Consider the following 20,232-nt stretch of genomic DNA (forward strand, 5'->3'; position numbering starts at 1 on the left):
TAATACAGTATTACTTAAAAATAATAATAATAAAAAAGAAAAAATTAGAATGAGCATTATTTTTGTTTTGTCAGGGTTTACCCACTCTCATTGTTGACATGATAGAGTTACAGAGTTTTGGGGTTTTATTTTTAAAAAAACACAATATTACTCTTCCAAGGCTAGAGTTATGAATAAAATGAATTTGCACCATGGTTCTCATCCATGTGACACTGGAGTAATGTTGTCGTGAGTGCTATTGTCGATACGGGCCTCATCTTCTAGTTGCTGCTCTTGGATCAATGATACAAATTCCAAAACAAACAGCCGAAGAGGCTCTTTTCTTTTCCTAAGAAGACTCCATTCACACAAAGCATTTTATCCGAGGCCCACAAAACAGCCCTTTTGAGGGTCGTCGTTCCCAGTGCTCGAACGAGCGAATCTTCTCGAAAGGTATCTTTTTAATGACCGATCCGCTGTCTGTGTTAAATAATGAGTTTCATTATTGTGTTAGCTCAGTTGAGAGCAGCAAAATAAATAATGAGAACTTGTAATAATGGGTGACCTAACCTTGTTCTTTTTGTCTGGAAATGAATAGAGTGAAAGCAAGGATGCTTGAGGAAACTAACGAACCTGGGTGCTTTGGTTTTGTACAGAGAGCTTCTTGATTTTCCATAATGCAAATACACTATATAACAGTAGAGTGCTTGATTTTTTCATAATGCAAATACACTATATAACAGTAGAGTGCTTGATTTTCCATAATGCAAATACACTATATAACAGTAGGTTCACAGGCCTGCATGAACATGTTAGCTGCAAAACAAGACATAATATTTGTGTGACTTACATAGATGCATTGGTTTACATGTTTTAAGATGAGGGGAATGAGCCGTCTTTTTTGTTGTTGTTTATATATGATTGAGTATTTGAGGGTGGAAGGTGCTTGTAGTGTCGGTGTAATGCAATTAAGTAGACTGCATAACGAGTTGAGGTAGTGAGCTACAACAGAGCATTTGGACAGAAGTGACTGCCCCCTTGTGAAAGCATCTATACTGACGCTTAAAACGAATGAGATCTCCAGAGAGGCTTTATTTTTATTGTTTGCCTCCTCACATAAAAGAAAGTTTTACATGAAAAATGTATATATTGTTTTAATTGGTTATATCTCATTAAAATATATATATATCTTGAAGATATTGGGAGAGTACAAAGAAAGAGCTGCTGGACATTAGGACAATAGAAATATCTAAAATATTTGTTAAACCTGGAAAGATTGGAAATGTTTTAATTAATCTGTGTAATATTAATTTACATTACATATTCATAAATGTAGAATAAAAAGAATAATTTAATAATAATTGTATTTTATTGCAATGCACAATAATGAAAACATCAGTCACTTTAATATTGCATTCAGAAAAAGGTGTAGATCATAAAACCCAAACATTTCTTTGTACTAAAATAGTATTATAAGAGTCAAACAAACACATTCTTTTCTATGTTTGTTGATCTATTTAAAGAAAATGAATGAAAAAATACCACACACTGCCATAGCTTGCAAAAACAAGCAGTATTTATTACAAGGTTTCGGTCAAGCGGCCTTCACCAGGCATATGTCCGCTGATCTATAATCCTCTTTAGCCCTTCGTTGCCCTTGATGTGTCCCTTGTGCCTCTTGTTTGAATTGTGGCTAGTGGTCCGAGGGCAGCAAAGGTCGGCAAGCAGTCAACCGAAGCCCCCCGTGGGACACCCCTGCCATTTAGATCCCAGCATACCAGCACTATCGCTGAAGATACTCAACGTATGTATGAGTGGAAACAGAGAACAAATACCTGTAAGTGTGTTTCTTTATTATTTGCATTATAAGTGACTAAGCTTTCATATGAAGCAGAGAGCCTTTTCCCTTTAATAATGAATAAATACACACAATTTGGCTGAGCAACTAATGCATTTGGGTACATTTTTTTATTATAATACTCTATGCTGTTATTATTGTATTTGGTGGAATAGTAGCCTAGTATTATTGCCTTAAAAGGAAACAATAATAATTCGCTAAGGATAGCGAGCATTATTTTTGTTTCACCAATGAATGACTAAATTATGGAGGATAATAAGAGAGAAATAATGCATGAAAAAAAACATAGGATGTGCTTAGTTGCACGTGTTATCAATACAAAATGTCTCTGAGAAGACATAAAAAAAAAAAAAAACTTTGAGAGAAGTTGCTTCATACATGAGATTTATTTCCACAATCGCAGATATGACAAGTTTCCAGCCCTGCTCATGTGCGGCTAGTCTTTGTGTGGTCATAGTGATGATCCTGTACAGAAGTATTTGCCGCTGGGGATTTTTTTGCTCTGGAGGCAGTTGCCGGGCGCAGTGGCTGGAGGCATGTTCCGTCTATTGTATCCCAGAAGGCCATAGAAGCTGACTCCCCATAAGTCACCACTGGTGGTGAAAAACTCATATTGTGTCCTGTGTTTGCTGGCCTGAAAGACAGGGGAAATAAGGGTTAGTCTGTATTAGTTTTTAAAGTTTGCAAGGGGCGCATTTCAAGTACGGCAAAGAGGCAATGTGCCGCCATTGTGTGAATGGCCTCTGCTCACTTTGCTAAAGCCTGCCCATTTACCAACAGATTGCCTCTGTTACCCAGCAACAATTTAATGGTTCATGCAAGGTGGGGCTTTCTCTAATGCAGGATTTTTTGTGTCCCAATAAAAATATTTTTTTCATATCACATTGTCATAGCTCAAATTCTCTTTGAATGACCGAAATCCCTTTTTAATCTTAATAATTACCAGTAATATAAGTAAGCCCAACATGGATTTAAACTCATTTAAACATAGTTATTAAAAGTATAGGCCTAATACTTAATACACACACACACACACAATTGAAATAATCATGAATTGTTTGCATTGCAGGAAAGGGCGCAGAAATGATCTGGACACTGCTAAAGCTAAGTATTATTTATTAATAAAATACCTATTCAATAAAGCAGTAACACTTTACAATACCATCCTATTAATTAATGCTGTGCACTACAATAAGCACTATGTTTATTAGAGTGTTTATTAATCTTTATTAATGTAAGTTAACAAAAATCAACTGTTCATAGCTAGCTCAGGTCCATTTAATAATATCAACAGAGACTACTTTTGATTTGAATAATGGATTAGTAAAGGATGAAATTAACATTAAGATTAACAAATGTTTTAAAAGTATTTTTCATTGTTAGTTCATGTTCATGTTGTTTAGTGCCACCCTTAAGGCTTAATATTTAGTCATATTAATGGATAAAAAAAATAAACTAACATGTTAAGCTGGATTATTTTACAGTTTAATACTCTGTGAACTAATGTAAAATATAACTGTACATCCAAATTATTCAACAAAGCTTTGCCATGAATGGGTGAGATTTTAATATGGAAAATAAATTGATTTCATAATTGTAATGTCTTCATATTCAAAATTACTCACAGAGTGTCAGTTTCAACAAATCAAACAAGATTACGTTCTGCCATCGGCATCTTCCTGCCCTAAAAAGGTGATGAATGAGAATTTTAGATCAAGCTCCAGGAATGACAGAAACTCGTTTTAACCAACTGCGTTCGATACCTCATCATCTGCCGGAGGTGTGCGATTCATTATTTGTCTGTCAGTTTGCAGTGTATGAAAACACACAGTAGTTTTAGGTGGTTTATAGCAGATGGTGCAAGAACTGTAGATAATATCTGGTCTCCAGTACCACTAAACAAATATTTTCATTATTCAACAACTGACACCTGACAGTTAAACCTGGCAAAATTATATTCATGAAATAGCTTGACATATAGTTAGTGTAAGCAATCTGTGTGGATTGCAAACCATTTAACCTGCTTCTAATGTGATATGTTTGTCCATTTCTGACTCCATATATTTGACAGATACAATTAACAGCAGTTAAATCAAAGTACTTGACAGGGTCTCGGTTAACATAATGACTTTAGTAGTTCTGCCTCCAAATTTGGACCTTGACAATAACAAAGACCAGGCAGGGAAACACTGTGAAGCCGATGTGTGATTGTGGGTTGGTGGGAAAGGGCACACGCAGGTGCTGTGATCAGTTCGCACTGCTGTGTGTCTGCTCCTCCAGACACATTGCCAATCTTACAATGGTGACAATAATAATGGCGGCCCATCTTGCCTCACCACTCCAGACAATAGTAAAGTCCCGGGGCCATATGCTGAGCCTCTTGACACGGGTTCATTTGCAGGATCGTCTGTGGGAAAGCAGGGATAAAGACTACGCCAGACATCGAGGGTCACGGGGTCTTTCAAAAGAGGCGACGTGGTCAGGCTCCTATCAACAGTGTTGAGGGTAACGCATTACAAGTAAAGCGAGTTACGTAATCAGATTACTTTTTTTGTAGTTATTTTTTTAAATAAGTAACACCAGTTACTTTTTTTCCCATTTATTGATTGAAAGCTCTCCTGTCCCCATGTTGAGAGAAATCGGGAGTAAGATGTTACTTTAGTTCTAGAATAAATGTGAACGTGCATTAATTCTTCTCACTCACAAAAAAAAACAAAAAACAGATTCAGCATTTCTCAAAATGAATAAAAACAGTGAAATACAACTCAGAATATGACGCAAACCTGCAATAATGAAATATGTTAAATAATACAAATATCCTTTATGTATTTAATCCCATTTTATTAACCAGTGTCTTTGCTACTGACCTTCCATGAAGCAATTCAACCATACTAATAAGCAAAAGATAAACTAACATTTGTTCTTCTTTTTTTATTGCTGAAGAGTGTTGAACTTTCTTCTACTGTACAGATGTGAATTTACTTTACCTTCAGCCTGAGGCTTTTGGTGTGACACAGCTTTTACATTTGCCAAAAATACTACTTTTTATATTACAAACAAACAAGCAAGCCCTGCCCAGATTTAAAAAGTAATGCAAAAGTAACGTAACGCATTACTTTCTATAAAAGGTAACTAAGTAACGTAATTAGTTACTTTTTAGGGAGTTAACGCAATATTGTAATGCATTACTTTTAAAAGTAACTTTTCCCAACACTACCTAACAAAACTGCTGAAAAGGGCCGAGGTCATTTTTAGGTGTACTGGCTTATTTTCAAGCCCTGTTTGTATTTCCACATTTGAGAACTTGGTGAACTGTATTAATTAAATCATAAAAAAATGCATGTTTTTCCTGAAAACGGCATCTCCACAGCAACATAGCTGCCGATAATTATCGGCCATTACTCGCCGTGCTATTTTAAGAAAAATAAATAACGTCCCCCATCATCTTTCAAACAAAAATTTGCCACGGCCCAAAACGACTTTCATTATCCCATGCGGTGATTAGCATGCACGCAATGTAGATTGGATGTACGGCTTTGTACGCACGTATACAATTGCACAAAAGACGGACGGCCTTAGGCTGCTCCTCTGTACCCTTCCCCCACACTTCAGCGTTCCCGCCTCCCTTCTCCTCAATGCTACGCAAATAAGCATCTCGCTCCCGGTACCACGTTAATTAGAGTGTAGATAACTAGCTGCACCCTCCATTCACACCTTTATACCCTTTTATTAGCATGACACTGGTTAGTGGCCTGCTCTGCTACGATCTCTTTGGGGCCCTGATTAAAAAGAGGACCCCTCAGAACACAAATCTCCTGTCCCCTTTCATCCCTGGCCTCATATAACATGGCTCTCTGATCCATGCTGGCACCGCTAACTGTCAAGAGTACCTGTTCGCTTCCTTCTCATCACCTCCGTCCAACCCCGTTCCAGCTTGTGCCTCTCCAAGTGAGAGTAATTGCTGATTTCACCTGAAAGCCAAGCCGTACAGATTTAACTCTGACGTATGGGTGTCGCCCAGCACAAAAGCAAACAAAGGAAAGCGGGTCAACGTTGGCGTCGAACAAGCCAGCATCTTTTGTGGGGTCACTTTGTCGCTTGAAAATGTCCTCCTGTCATAATCCACTCTGGTTTGAGAGCATTATCCCTGTCTGGATTGGATCTCACCCTCTCCTTCTCTCTCTTTCGCTGAAGGATCCAGACTCAATTGTGATCCCCCTATGCAAGCTCAGCTCAACAGGGTCTCCTCCTGTCTTGCTCTGATTTCAAGGTAAAACGTCTCATTAGCTTTGGCCCTTGAAAGACGCCCGCTCCATCTCATATTCAGTTATACATTCCCTTTGAATAGCTTGTGAGAGGCAAGATGGGAGAGAGAGAAAGGAAGGCAGGGGTGAGAGCTGATCCAGCTACCTGAGAGATAGGGAGGGGAAGGCCTGCTGAGGCCTCTGTAATTTCATGCAATCATTACTGCCTTGTGCCACAGACACATTCGACTGTCATTTATGCCTTACTTGAGGATAAAAGCTCTCTAGAAAAAGGAAAGTAGAAAGTGTCTCCACGTTTGTATATTCTTAGTATGCCGGGCAAATGAAAAGGGCTCCGCATTTGATGGTTAAATTGTTTAAAATACTGCTAAAAGGGATTATGGAGCACGCTAGATGCATGCTTTTATAATATTATGCTGATTATTTCGTTCATTATGGAGGCATTTAGGACTATAGTTAAGTGAAGCCCTTTTATTCTTATCATTAGCAGTAGTAATGTTAGTAATAATGGCAAGAGTAGGCTATTATGTTATGACTTCCGTTTCTATAAATCTTCAAAAGCCTTTCCATTTCTGTAAACCTTTAAAAGCCTATACAGATTTTTAAAGTTGACGTTTACTTCCATAAAATAAAATTAAAAATAAATTTAAAAAAAAAATTTAATGAAACAAACAAACAAAACAATGAAATAAAACGACAACAAAAAAATAATTATTACATGAGTGTGCAAGAAAAAAAAACGTTTTGGAAAATTATTTTACAGAAATCATACATTCGGGTCAGTATAGCCAAATTTAATAAAATTACCGGGATGTCAAAACTTAAATTATTTTTTTACCTTTAAATGCTAGGAATTATTAAAATTCAATTGCTACTCTTTTCTAAAATAAATGCATTATTATTATTATTATTATTTTGTTTAAAAATATATTATTAATAGGTTTTTAAAGGTCTCTTAACCTGACCTTTTTTTTTTGGTCATGTACACCACAGCCACAGAAATGCATGTCATTCTATTCTGAAAAGTGTTCAAATGCTTTGCCCAAAAAAATTAAAAATCCTCAAAAATGTTTTTACAATAGGCAGGTAGATTGAGACCCTTAAGGCACCAGAGCATGACAGTGACTAATGATCAAGCCAGTTCTCACATCTCTGAATAAGCTCTCACCGTAGAAAGCTGACAAGGGCTATCAGAGCCGGAGTAAGAATACAGCAAAATCTACCGAGAACTCTAGAAAACAGAATAGCTCCTTTCCTTTCGTCTGACAGTAGGGGGGGACAATAAACAAAATTTCTCAAGAGCAATTTTTGAAGGGGACACAAATAATACAGCTATATATATATATATATACACACACACACACACACATATATATATATATATATATATATATATATATATATATATATATATATGTGGCAGTGCACTACAACATATTCCACATTAATTATTTTTATTCATTATTTTTCTATTTTTAATAACAATACTTGTGTGTAGGTGATGCAGGGTTGCCAGGTTTTCGCAAAAAACAAAAAAAAACTGAATTGCCCAATTGCTACTCAAAACTATATCCCAAAACTATCCCAATGGGGTTCCACCAGTAAACTTCGCATTCTAGGAGCTAAATATTACATTATTAGGGGCGCTTCAACCCGCGGAAATGAAAAACAACCCGCGGCAACAGTGTTAAAGTAGCCCAATTCCGTGGGAAAACCGCGGACTTGGCAACACTGAGGTGATGTAAAAGAGGAAAGCAGGCATTTGGACCAAAGCACTGTGAGGTATGGGGGGGGGGGGACTAAAAATGTTTCTAAACTTAAGACACATTTTTGCCCCATTTGCGTTTGTGTTGTTTTACTACTTACAAAGTTATTTAAAGTATAAAACAATGTAATTTACAATACACAGCGTGGTTTTTTTTATCACATTTTTAGGGGGGGACCACCCTCAGATAGGGTTTTTCTTAAGTACTGTGTGCATGCGTGTGTGTGTGTGTGTGTGTGTGTGTGTGTGTGTGTGTGTGTGTGTGTGTGTGTGTGTGTGTGTGTGTGTGTGTGTGTGTGTGTGTGTGTGTGTGTGTGCGTGTGTGTACACACTACCATTCAAATGTTTGGGTTTATGTTTTTGGGAAAAAAAAATCTATGTTCACCAAGGCTGCATTCGTTTAATCAAAAATACAGCAACAAAGTAATATTTTAAAATATTTTCAATTTAAAATAACACTTTTTATTTTAATATATTTTAAGAGTAATTTATTCCTGTGATGTCAAAGCTGAATTTTCAGCAGCCATTTCTCCAGTCTTCAGTGTCACATTATCCTTCTGAAATCAGTTTAATATGCTGATTTACTGCACAAGAAACATGTCTTTTTGATATTTTTGTGGAAATTGTCATACATATTTTTTTTAGGATTCTTTGATGAATAGAAAGGTTAAAAGAACAGCATTTATTTGAAAAAGAAATCTTTCGTAACATTGTAATATTTAATGTCACTTTTGATCAATTTAATGCATTCTTGTTGAATTAAATTATTAATTTATATTAAAAAAACACCAAAGTTAATATTGTTTTACTATTGTTGTATAATCTTGCCTATAAAGGAAATTGTTGTGCAAGATGTAACTCCTGAAATACTATAACTAGGCTATATGTCTTCACAAGTTAGAGATGACAAACTCTCCAAAGTCTCTAAGGTCACAAGACACCATTAAGAACACTTGTTGAATTTGTTTCTGGCCAGACAAAGTCAGACTGAGAGACACAAATATACATTCAATAAATTCTGCTTGTTACTTATCACTTCGTCTCCTGCCTTCTGCTCTTCCCCCGCATTTGCCTCTTGGCTGGTAGAAGAGTTAACATGACAACCAAGTTGACTGACTTTGAATACCAGACAAAATCTGATATTTCCTGAGAGTGAAATATTTAGTAACAAAATAAACTGGATATAACAGACCTCAGATAAAGACTACACCTAATCTTACACGCTAGACTGAGATCAGTACACTTTTACAGAGATGTTACCTGTAAGTCAAAGGTAAATCTAAATGAGGCCTTTAATGCCCTTTTAGGGGAGAGCGAAATCAAAGCTGAGCAAAAGAAAGCACAGAGATCCAGAAGCAAGGGCTTTCCACCGCAGGTATCACTTCTTGCCTTGCGGCACACCGCGGGGGCTAAAATGTTCTGCCCAACCATAAGCGGAATCTGAGCAAGCAAAAGGTGTACCGTGGATTAACTGCCTGCGCCGTAGCCGTGGGCAACCTCTGAGATTCACGTGTGGCTGCTTTCACGCCTGTGCTTTCCCTCTCACGTGGCGCAGAAGGGAGTCGCAGTGGAGGAGATGTCCTTCAAAAGTGGACGGTATCAGCAGAATCCAGTCCCACTGAATGATTTCTCACAGCTTTGTTCCTATGGAAACTTGTATGCTCTCCAAGAAGGCCTGTGAACAACTGAACCGACTTTCTTTTGATTAAAGTACAAATACGCTTAAAGAGTTTTCACTTGTCTCCTAACTGATACCAATATATTGAATTACCAGTGTTACAATCCCAGATGTGAGGTCTGAGATACAGAAATTCGATATTTTTGCCACCCGTAATTAGCTTCAAATGACAGTCACTGCATCCTCACTGCTCTCTCTCTCTCTCACACACACACACACACATGTACACACACACACTCATAAATACTGTGATTCCCTGCCGAGTGCCTGAGGAGATGAAAGCCATTGCAGCTGCACCCACCTCAGTGTTGTGCAGTGCCTCTCAGGAGGGGCTCCCAGCATGACACAAAGCAATAGCGCAACCCACACACACACACACTTACACACAGATTCAGCTCATAAACATCACGTAGATAACCCCTCAGGACATCTAAATAAATACATATCTCACAGGTCACCAATTAAATGTATAGGACTAAATGGATTTAATACAGTCGAGGTTTAGGTCTTTCAATGCACCCAAGACCACCATCATATGCTTATGCAGCACTGGGTGGTAACTGATTACATGTAATCTGGATTACGTAATCATATAAAAAAAATTAAGTACTTGTAATTAGATTGTTACATTTTAAAATACTTGTAATCAGACTACAGTTACTTTCTATGGATTACATGATTACATGTTATTTACACAATAGCAATAATTTATTCATAATTTATTGATTCTCCCTAATTCCTCCTTTTCATCTTTTACATTTTCCTTTCTAAAATAGCCTATACTGCTTATATACATTCAGAAAGTCTTCCAGTTTTGTGGACATTCACACAGAAATCAGTCATTAGTCAGGAGGCTACACAGCATTGGATCACCACTGGATTTACAAAAATCATTTCAGGTTTAAAAAGTGTTTCAACATTGCATCAACTAGCCTACTTTTACCATGCATTACTTTGGAAGGCGTTTCTATTTTCTTACTCTTTGTATTTTTGTAGCAATGGTACAATGGTTATCCTATTTAAATCAATGTAAAAAACGTGATAGGTCAAAAGTAATCTAAAGTGAACTAAAAGCAGTCCGATTATATTACCTAAAATGTGTAATGTAATGGATTACGTTAACTACACATTTTCCATGTAATTCGGAATCAGTAATGGATTACAATTTGTAAGTAATCTACCCAGCTCTGTGTTTATGCATAATAAAACAGGATTGTTAAAGTCGCAATTAAAACAGAATTAGCGACAGATCTTTTCTTCTGTATTGTGGTGTAAATAACCGGGGATTATGGGAAAAGAAAAATGTAGCGGAGGGGACTTTGTTCTATCCATCGGTTGTTGATTGACTTGTGAGATGTGGAGGCAGAAGAACATGAACTTGCAGGGGTGGGGCTTAGGTGGACTAATTGATTGAAGAAGTCCATGCATACATCACTGGAAGATCGAATTATGACATTTTCATTAAAAATTACAATGTCAATTAAAAAAAAGAAAGAAAGAAACATACATGAAAGAATCATTCACAAGGGGAAGTTGTGGCCTAATGGTTAGAGAGTCGGACTCATAACCCAAAGGTTGCAGGTTTGAGTCTCATACCGGCAGGGATTGTATGTGGGGGGAGTGAATGTACAGCGCTCTCTCTCCCACCTTCAATACCACGACTGAGGTGCCCTTGAGCAAGGCACCGAATCCCCAACTGCTCCCCGGGTGCTGCAGCAAAAAAAATGGCTGCCCACTGCTCCAGGTGTGTGTCCACTGCTGTGTGTGTGCACTTTGGATGGGATAAATGCAGAACACTAATTCCTAGTATGGGTCACCATACTTGGTCACATCACTTTCACAATAAGATAAAATGCATTTAGAAAACTGATGGGATGAATTATTTTTGGTGATGGGCCATCACGTTTTGTATGTCATGTATTAGTATTATGGATCTATGACTAGCCATATTTAATGTATGCAAACAGCAATTTTAAACAATCGCCTTATGGCACTAGATTGTGCTGATCTTTAAATCACTGTCACCACCACCATCTTTTTGTCTCTATTTATCCCACTGGACAGTCTCTGCACTCGACTAATAACATTTAAACTTTTGTCTGGGCAACTCTGTGCCCTTCTGTACTTTGGCTCCATTCAATCTTCAGAACAATCCCTTTAAAGATTGTACCAGCAGGGCCAACATTGAACGCCCCGGTAATGGTTTGGGAACCTTGGCCGTCTGGATGAATATTTACTCTGTCATCATGGCAGGGTGATGTAGATAAATCTGCCGCCTTTAGCTGGCCATGCTAAAGATGGAATGGAGAATGGAAAGGGGAGGAGGATGTGAGTGAGAAAATGGCTGACAGTGAAGGAATCAATTACTGGACAGAGACAGCTGTGATGCACACTGTGAACTCAGGCAGATGAGCAAAACAATGCAGAACAGTATCAATTTTTACAGGACAGCCGAGCTTATATTTATACTGTGTGAATATTTAAAAGAAGAATTCCTTTTTACCTGAAATGTGAAACAAACAAACAAACATCTTAAGTGTTGAATTGTTAGCGAAAAGCAAGCAACTACTGTAACCCGTGTAACATTATTTAGCTGTTTTGTGTAGCCTGAGATTGACAGACGATGTTGGTATTCACTTTGAGTGTGTATGTTGTAAATTACAGTGATATCAAAGGTGACGATTTCTATTACAAACTGGTCATATACTGTAGATTAATTCTCTTATTCATCTGACCAGACAGGTTCACAATTCCTTGTATTTTTCCAGATAGTTCCAGTAGTTTAATGTGAGTGCCACTGTCCCCTCATTATTGGCTGTTTAGAGCACATGGCCCAATCCTAGCCAACCATGCAGCAATGATATCACCACTGCAGTGATCTCATCTTGCTTCTTCAACAGTTTTACCCTACTTTCCCGTCAGGCCATGCTTTTTCTACCTTTGTGCTTTTTATCTCTCCATCTTTCATACACAAGCACAGTCAAAGAGACACCCCTCCTCAATGCACTGATTACAGACCCTGAAGGCCTTTAAAGGGGCAGCAAGCTGGAAAATAACCACATGCTGTCCTGGGCAACTCCACCACTCCTAGTATACACAGTTTCCAAGGGAGCCACTCAAGAACTTAAGCAGCGAGGCAGGCTCACACCCCAGATCTGTCATCCACCCAGCACCAACCCTCACTGGGTCAAACCTCTCTTTGAGAGACAATAGGCAATGTGGGAAAAGTGACTGATGGATGCCTGAAATGAAGTAGGGCAGTGACCCTTAGAAAGTGTCCCAGGAGACCACCTTTTGGATTTATGTCAGCAGAGACCAGCAAAACAGATATTAAATATTTATTTAAACATTCACATTCTTGATGAGGATCTACTTTATCAGAATTGATCAAGGGAAATCAGGTGTTACTTACAAACTAACTGTGTTTTCTCCTCCAAATATTTCACACAGTTTCCCCCTCATTAAACACAGCTTGCATAAGGCCAAACACTGTCTTATAGATCCAAGCCAGTTTTTATTATGGCTATCTTTTATAATGATCATGAATTGAACTCTTGTCCCTGTAAACAGTCCTGGTCATTTAACTTTTGACCTATGGGATGTCAACCATTCTACTTGCCCTGCCCTCCATATGATCCTACGTCAATAGATAAACTGGTAAAATGGCTCATTTTGGTTAGAAAGGGAGGGGCTTTGAGAAGGAGGGACTTGACCAGTTCATCATCAACCACTTCAGTGGTCACTACCAATATGACCTTTAGCCGGAGAACTTGTCAGTGTCATAGACTCCCTGTGGGAAGGACATGACCTGCCATTTGGGTGAACTTGGACTTAAGTGGAGAATGCCACAGAGGAAACCCAACTCATATATTGATACTCTATTAATACTGATCATTATATATTTTCTTACAGTTGAGTTTGTTAAAGCTGAATACAGTCACATGCCACAGTGTAGTTTCAGTTTTCAATTGCACACTACATTTGTTACAATATTGAATTTCAGCATTTTGGTTTTAAAAAATCAACAATAAAACAATCTCTGGTGTCCTCACACTCCCAACGGGCGTCATTCAGTAACCATCTCATTAGTAAGACATCCCTAACACGTGGCCACCAGGGTCATGTTGTAAGAACATACACAATTTGTTTGTGGTCAGCTCTCAGAACAGACAATAGGCCTTGTGTTTCCTAAAACACCATGAGGGCCTTCTATCTAGGAGCTTGTTTGAGCATGAAAACAGGCCTGGTCAAAGATGGGAAGGGTCACAGCCCTTAACAACCTTAACCTATGACCTTTTCCCAAAGGACCTGCCCCATAGGCCAAATAACATGGTCATAGAAGGTTGACTGAGACAGAATATGTGATGAAGAACTAGAAGAGAATGGCAACATTTCTTTTTCATACAGAATATTCAATTATTGATTCAAACCTTTTAAAAATATTTTTAGCAAAGCTCTTAGTTTACCCCAGTTTGGCATAAAATTATTCAAAGCTTTTGAGATTATAGTTTAGATCATTCTCATGAAGGGCATGCAATCCTCAAGGTGAGGTTCATGGTGCATGAAGAGGATAAAGCATGTTAATTAGACATTTGACTTTATTGGAATGCATCTTATTAATGATGACCTAATAAACAAAGTCGGTACACCTCAAAACTCATGAACGATATTCTGCCCGGCTCAAGGATAACGGTAAAACCTGCATGTTGTCAGTCTTGGGAAGGTGGGTCACATTAATTTCTGATGCAGAACTTATGATGTGTGATATTAAAATGAATTGTGGACTATTAAATTACAGTGTGGAACGGTCACAAACATTGTAGAGAGAGACCTGAATTGCAGCTGTCCAGAAAAGGCCATCTCAAAGTAAAACATGTTAAAATAGCCTTTGTTCCAGACATGGCACACTTGATCGGCCCTCCAGGTCTACTCCAACATAACAATATTCTCAGTAAGACTGTGATGGACTTTTGCCCCGACCTGAGTTTTTGGGCCTCTCGACTGAATAAGTAGAGCTGCAGGGGCAGTTGACGCTGGCGCCTGGGCCTCTGAATAATCCTGTGCATCTCCCCACAGCCCATTTTCACATTATACCCCAGCTCTTTCCCCTTCCCTGGATTCCTCCCACTGTCCTCCCAACCCTGACTGTGCAACGGCAGGTAAGGACTCCGATCAGCCCGCCACTCACACTCCAGGGTGACGGATTAGAACACATCCACCCGCCGCCCGCTTTCATCCTTTGCCAGTGCTCGGGTAGGGGGCTCGTCCAGAGTAGGAGCGCTTTCTCCTCCGGCCCCTCCCCCCTTCTCGTCTTACCTCGAGGACGTGGCTTGGGGTGTGGGGCGGGAGACAAACCAAGTGGCATGAAAAGGAGGGTAATGGGGGAGGGGCACCAAGAAAAGCTGAAGAGAAAAAGAACGAACATTGTCCTTTTCAAATGGATGGGAAACGATTCAGTGGGATTTGCTGGCAATTATACGGTGCAGGGCTAATCAATTCAGACTATTCTGACCGTGGAGTGGACTGATCCGATAGAACAAAAGATCGGTCAGCAGGAGAGGTACCTGAGAAATGGGTCCGCTAAGTAGCATGGGGCAACACCTCCCCCTCCCGAATGGCACCAGAGCATATGGACTGGCTATGAACTTATTAGCCAGCGGATTAAGGGGTAAAAGCAAGGGCTCGGGGGGACACCACAAGCCCCTTTCACTTCGGCACTCAGGGGTCTTGCCACTAATAAGAAGATGATGATACCATTAAAAAGACCTAAAAAATATTCCTGGTGAAAGCACAAATACTTTAAGAGGGGTGATGCTCTATCATGTGCCATCCGTGCTCAACACGCAACCCACAAAATCCTTATCTCGCTAATAAGAGGGATCAGATTGCCCAGTATATTCATGAGCAGATCCCTCACACAAGAAGTCACTTGTGGACTTTGATGTGATGAGGCGTGTGACAGGTGATCCTTGGCCCTTTCATGCCTGTCAGCAAGACTCCGTGCCCTCAACAACCTCTCATCACCTAGAGACAGTCAGCAACCTGCTTCAATGGGTTTGAGGGACCTGAAGAGGCTCAATCTGGTGCCTACACAAGATGAGGCTCTACCTGGTTACACTTGGTTCCAGCACAGGGTGAGTATTGTCCTCATCTCAGCATGAAAGGGATAAACTATCAGTCCTTTCTTACCACAAACTAAGGACCCTGTAGTATGCATGGAACTGGAACCGCTGAGTGCAAGCCATGGAAAATGGACCTAAAAGACCAAAAAGACACTAACATAGAGGACATCTGGAGGTGGACAAAGCTATGACGCCCCACATTATTGTCCATCTTTTTATGTGATGCCTCCTACTTTGTTGTGTGACTCGGTCTAAACTGTTTTGTCTTCACTCTCCCTCTAATGTCTCTTTCTTTCTCTCTTGACCTTTCTTTAAACGAACATGAAATGCAAGAGGATTTTGAGCTTTATAGTGGAGAATTTTACATTGTGTGGGTATTTGTTTTCCACCTCCATTTTTTTTTTTTTTACCGTGGAGGTCAACTTCCTTAAGGAATCCTTACAGAAGAGCTGAGAGGTTGCTCTTTAATGAGGAGGGATCTCAACAGGGCTTCGAAAGCCTAAGTCATTCTCATCTGCTTGTCACATGATGCTGGGGTTATCAACTTCAGAGGCCTGCATCTTCACTGGCATCTCTCGAAACTTCAAGGGGAATCAGAGAGTATACCTCTCTCGCTCATAAACATAAAGACAATGCGGTTCCTCCACTTCCCTTCCCACATATACACAGGATGAAAACAGATGATGGCCTTGCTGTCTCAAATTGAAATAAAAGACCTCTGTATGATCAGTGATGTCATTTCATTGCTTTTTTTTTTGCTCGAGTTTCTGCACATTGCAGTCTTTCTATAGAATCCCTTCAAAGGCCTTTCTTTGACAAAAGAGCCATGGGTAGTACAAAGCTCTATGGTATGTCTCAGCATAATTGAAAGGCTCTATTGACTGGTGAATTCATGAACTAACTGTTAACAGTTAAGCCCACTATAGCATGTTATTATAATGAAGACAGATAAAATGCATAAGACATTCTAGACCGTCCAAAGCTTTTGTGACTACACCTTTGACTTATAGCGATTGCATCTATAATGCTCAATGACTGAAAAAGATGCTTAGCTGGCACAGAGACACATCCATTCTAGTCTGGCTATATTAACTAGCTAAATCAAGTTAGATCCTATCCTCTGTCTACAAGTCTTTCAGCTCAACCAATGACATGGACATACTGCATTTAGTATATCTAAAGCCACTGTAGCCATCTTGAGTGCTAATGTACAGTGACCCGTGTCCGGTAAGGTCACAGATGTTTGGGTATGTGACCGTGTTCCGTTGCGGAGGGTTTGGGGGCTACTGGAAGAAAAAAAGTTGTTGACACCCCGACACGCTTACACCGTGACGGACACACAGAGAACTTCTGCCTTCCCCCCTTTTCTTCCTGGTGCTGTCAGCCTGGGTCAGTCGGCTGTCAATGTGGCTATGTTTGTGTGAAGTGCCGTGGCATCACGCCTGCCTGTCAGTGTGTGATAGCACGCCTGGAGGTGACCACAGGGTTGTGCCAACCTCACCCCTCACCCCTCTGGGAGCAACTGACATTGCCCATCATTTCTTCTCCATGGGTTTGTCAGTCAGATCATCACTTAAAAAAATGAGAGAGATTGGTAAATTATACAGAGCTGTTGACTATAATATTACATTTACTTACATTATGCTGTAAATTCTCAGAGTGGTGCAAATTATGTTTATATTGTACTGCATGTTTTTTTAACTATAGGTTAAGAGAAAAGATTAAATTTGTCAATTCTATCCTCTTATACTTGTCCTCATGTTGTTTCAAACCCATAGGACCATCAAGTGGAGATGTTCTTTGCTATATTATGACAGTAGAGGGGACAAAGGCCGAAACAAGCATAAAAAATAATTCTGAAGCATACGGCAAGTTTCTGTGTCAGAAATGAAAATTTAGATGTTTAATTTATTTACTGAATATTCTGGCCTCTGACACAGCTTTTGAATCTTATTTGAGCTTGTTTTAAAATATAGTGAGTCATGATCAGCCATGTGATGCCCAAGAATTACTGTTTTTGGCATCGCTTGCGTCAAACCTGTGTAACACATTTTCAAGCTCCATATTTGAATATGCAAATGAGATTTGAGAGCTGGGGGGAGGGGGGGGGGATTTCAGAGAATAATGACTCAAATGTTGGTCTCCAACACACAAAGCTTTCATGTACAGCCTCTCAAGGACTTGACACTTATTGTTAATAGCCTACTATTCCCATAATTTACTAGCTTGCCTTTCAAAAATTGATTTAGCCAGAATTAGGGTTAAGGAGAAAATGAGAAATAAAATGTTAAAGGTCTGGGTTTTTGCTACTGCATGTTATCATTGTATTGTATTGTTTGTTATATTGTAATATTTAGTATTTATTATTGTGTGTATTGATTATTAAATATATTAATACATGGTTATTCATAAATGGATATTTTAATTGAATGGAGCATAGATTTACTAATTTTATTTATTTATTTTCTTTTTTTATGGAATGTTCCCACTGCTTCACATTAAGGGTCCCTCAGTGATATCAGTGAGTATTAAAACGTACATGTTGAATTTATGCTAAGAAATCACAGTGGGGGAAAAGAGATTACAACAAATATGCAAGGGAAAAAAATAAAAACAATTTTCCCCAAACCCAATAAAATATTATATCATTCATAAATGCATTGCTTTAAATTCATTTTACACTAGTCACTGCGGTTATTCCATGTAATTAAATATTAATTAGGCCTACACGAAGAGGTATATAGCTCATTTACGAAAAAACATAATTGCCCATTTTAATGGGAGTAGCCTATATACACAATTTTAAAAACGCCACCAAACATAATAAAACGTATACTGATATAAATTGGTTAAAATCGAGAGAAAGAGTGATGTAGAGTACTGTAGAGTACTGATCAAAGCTTCAGTGTGTATAATTGTCATGGATGCAGGATGTCAGAAGCACAGAAGCATCTACATCTACATATAGGCTACCCTACCTTCTTTACTTTTGCTCCCCTCTCTTACACGCAGTCAATTACGGGTTCCCATGTCACTCACCAACACCAAACACTGCATGGAGGATGAGGCGAAACATTCTTATTTGAAGTTTAGCTCTCATTTGAATGACAAAAAGGAGGCCTGCTAACTCACCAATAATAGAATCAATTTGCCCACATTTATAGGCACCAGAAATTAAAAGTGACAGAAAATGAAAGTCTCCGAAACAAGTGAAACTGCAATTCCCGACAAACCACTAATTCAAAAAGTCTGATGACAAACAACAGTGTGAACAGTTCTGTAATTTTGCTATGTGCTTCTCGTACTGTTAATGAAACAAATAAGAAAAAAGAAAGAAAGTATACGCTGAATGAAATCTGCTAACATAGAGAGAGCTAGGCAGACGAGGACAGGCAGAAACTAAAAAAAAAAAAAGTTCAGTTTTATTTTTGAAATCTCTGAATTAACCAGCGAGTAATAAAGTATTACATTAAAGCATATAAAAGACATCTTTTTCTTTCGGTCTCTCTCTCTGTCACACGCTCACTACACACAAGAAACAAAAGCTAATTGAATTGTACTGATAAAAGGGTTTGAAATTTTAAGAGGGGCTCATACAGCTTTTGTTGATTTAGGTTTTGCACCATCTATCAATGGGTTCATAGGACGAGGTTTAATCAGGTAGGAAACCCGGACAGAAAGAGGTGGGACGGGGTATTGTGTTGGTGTGAAAGCAGAACCAAAAAGGGGCGTCTTTTCACGTTTCTTTGCTTTCACCTGCTGGGATCCATTTGGTCTCTTTCAGGAAGAAAAAGGGGCGAATGCAATGAATAAAGAAAGACAGACGAGTAGCCCATAAAGGCCAATAGCTTAATCAACAGCCACTTGTAATCACCACAGCACTAAACTCGACTGTCAGCTTACTCCATCCTCGCTCATGTAGCCTAGTCAAAAACACACAATCAAAATTTAACTCAGGTTTTTTGGTATTGCTTTAAGTATGTTGTGTTTAATATGTTGCAAAGCATAGGGAGAACATTTATAAATGTTATAAAATCACTCATATCTGGGCAATTTATCAAATTACAGTCACCCAGTCAAACAACGAGGTCATTGCGCCATCTTGGGGTGGAGGTGGGAACCATCAACAGCTTTTTAAAATGAAAAATAATTAAAAGGTGTTATGAAATGTATGTATTATATAGGTTTAGTCCACTTTATTTAATTTTGTACTCATATGTTATTAATTTTTTTAAATAACTGTAACCATATTAACAGACATACAGACATATTAACATCCTAAACGGGGAAAAAAATAGAATGAGGGATGTGAAACAAATTCAGATTTCCAACGGCAAAGAATCAGCACTGTTTTAAGGGATTATGAATGTTTTACCATTAGTTTTTCAGTGTAGTCTATTACGAAAATCATTTTGGAAATAATGACCACAAGGGGGCCATCTGCAGTTTGATACAGTCTAATTAAAGTCAAATTCACACAGAGGCACACATACAGCTCAAATATTATTATGAAAACTACATTTTAAATGATAAAAACCTACATGCTGTATAAATTACAAATATGC

General features: G+C 38.6%; 1 long non-coding RNA gene across 1 annotated transcript in view; it reads left to right on the forward strand.

The window, feature by feature from the left end:
• The window catches only part of LOC107557439 (uncharacterized), a 4,137-nt gene extending 1,844 nt beyond the window's left edge, over positions 1 to 2,293 (forward strand). Inside the window, exons 2-3 of the long non-coding RNA XR_001605393.1 lie at positions 1,677 to 1,816; positions 2,241 to 2,293. This is a non-coding gene — a long non-coding RNA (uncharacterized lncRNA). The remainder of the gene's footprint in view (positions 1 to 1,676; positions 1,817 to 2,240) is intronic.
• The last annotated feature ends 17,939 nt before the right edge of the window (positions 2,294 to 20,232 follow it).

The sequence above is a fragment of the Sinocyclocheilus grahami genome, unplaced genomic scaffold, assembly GCF_001515645.1.
Source record: "Sinocyclocheilus grahami isolate Dianchi unplaced genomic scaffold, SAMN03320097.WGS_v1.1 scaffold602.1, whole genome shotgun sequence".
Taxonomy (NCBI): domain Eukaryota; kingdom Metazoa; phylum Chordata; class Actinopteri; order Cypriniformes; family Cyprinidae; genus Sinocyclocheilus; species Sinocyclocheilus grahami.